The following is a 1,974-nucleotide window of genomic DNA, read 5'->3' as shown; positions in this document are numbered from 1 at the left end:
CGGACACCGAGGTTGCTTTGTTTCTTCTTGATAGGTGAGTAACACCGTGTCTACACCGGACGCGACAGTTGTTGTGCCGCAACAGCTATGTCTATATACACTGGACGCGACAAAGCGACCGTTGAAAGTAATTTGAAATTTGTGATAAATAGAACGCAGCAGCAGTTTTCTGTCAGGGATCTGTCGTGTCGCCCCGCGCCGCATCCAGTGTAGACAGCATCACTGATTATAATCAGAGTTCTATAGTATTTTGTCGCGCCGTGCCGCTCGCGTCCGGTGTAGACACGGTGTAACATTGGTTTTGCTTTGTTGCACAGAACTAATCGTTGCCTGGGTTGCATATGTATGTGTGTGGCGGAGCTTTTAAAATAGGGGCGTGTTTATTTTGGTGATTTGAAATATCAACATTGGCTACCAGAAATCACTTACCCCACCTTTAACTATACTTAGATCAAAAACATCTCGTTCATGTATTAGCTTTAGGTGGAAAGCATACCGAAAGTATTCTGGCAAATAATTAAAGCCGCGTTCGCTGCAGTCTCGCACAAGTTGTTAACTTTTTCAAGTTCCTTTATGAGCGCCTGCTAAGTAAAATACTAAAAATGTAAATGCACATCGATGCTTACCAGACATATTTAATAAAAATGACCCCATACATCTTCATCTCTTGGTAAATAAGCCATTGTGATTTGCTGTTATCACAGCAGATAGACGGCATGTAGGTCCTACAAATGGCGGCCGCACCACTGTGTGACGTCACATGAAATCTATGAATAGTTTTAAATTGTGTATGAATAAATACTAATGAAACATAACTTCATTAGTATTTGTAATATTTGCATTTGCATGTAAAGTGAGGTATTTTACATATAAAAGGTACAATAATACCTGCATTAGAGCAAATCATTAGATCTAGTTTCCATTAAGGCTCTGCAAATCTACTCTAGCACATAATGGGGCAACGGGATCTCTTCTTACCCTCAATAAACACACTCCATCTCCCTCTTTGGATGAAAGAATTCACGCCGACATTGTGTTCAAATGGTGATGCATGTACAGAGAAGACTAAACATGTCTGAGATGCTCTTTACAAATCAGTGTCTAGTCGTTATAGCGGTGTCAAGCATTATGATTATTTAATTTCCAACATATTCAATGCAGTTAATCACTATCTAGTCTAGTCGTGTAAATCTAATTATTTATGCATATTACATAAATAAGTGATGGCAGTCAAGAACAGCAGAGCATGCAAGGTCAGCTGGAGATGTAAGATCATTTTTGCATTTGGTGCTCCTCTCCCACAGCAAGGGTCGAAATATTAGGTTTTTTTATTTATTTGTATAGTATGATTCACAATATGCATTGTTTCAAAACCGCTTTATTGAAAGTTGCATGGTTATGTCAGTAATTTTTGTGTTAATTTTAAGTTTTGTTGTAAGCAAGAGTAAATATTTCTCAGAAAGCATCAATGAAGATACAAATGTGACCCTGGACCACAAAACCAGTCTTAAAGGTTCCCTGAATGCTTAGAAACACGCAGCGTTACTCTATGGGTTGACGTCATTTTAACTGAAACAGGAAGACAGGGCGGGACATATCAAGCAGCCCCGCCCCTTTTTAAAATAGCCAATAGCGTTCGTTTATATCACAGCTTGGGCTAGAGACGTTGAGCTCCGTAAAGCCGCATTTGACAGGGTATACCAGCCACAATCTCATCCATATTGTTATAAAATATAGCATTCTGTGTAGAATTCAAACAGCTCCAATACATTCTGTGGTCTGCGCCGACTCGCGCATGTGATCTGCTCTGTGCTATCGTGTCTCTGGACCGGAGCAGAGTGTGTGCGCTGCGCGGTGCGGTGGTTAGCATGACACAACGCGAAACCTGTTTTTTTTTTTTCCTCAATGGAAAGCATATTTACACTGTTTGAATCGTTCCCTGTCCCCTATATAGTGCACTACGTGCCATTCACT

General features: G+C 40.4%; 1 protein-coding gene across 3 annotated transcripts in view; it reads right to left on the bottom strand.

Moving 5' to 3' along the window:
* LOC107671751 (abl interactor 1-like) overlaps positions 1–1,974 on the bottom strand; it is a 17,465-nt gene that overhangs the window by 9,236 nt on the left and 6,255 nt on the right. The gene's annotated exons all lie outside the window — the stretch shown is intronic.

Source organism: Sinocyclocheilus anshuiensis, unplaced genomic scaffold (assembly GCF_001515605.1).
Source record: "Sinocyclocheilus anshuiensis isolate Anshui unplaced genomic scaffold, SAMN03320099.WGS_v1.1 scaffold524, whole genome shotgun sequence".
Classification (NCBI taxonomy): domain Eukaryota; kingdom Metazoa; phylum Chordata; class Actinopteri; order Cypriniformes; family Cyprinidae; genus Sinocyclocheilus; species Sinocyclocheilus anshuiensis.
This window is presented reverse-complemented; position numbering and strand designations above follow the sequence as displayed.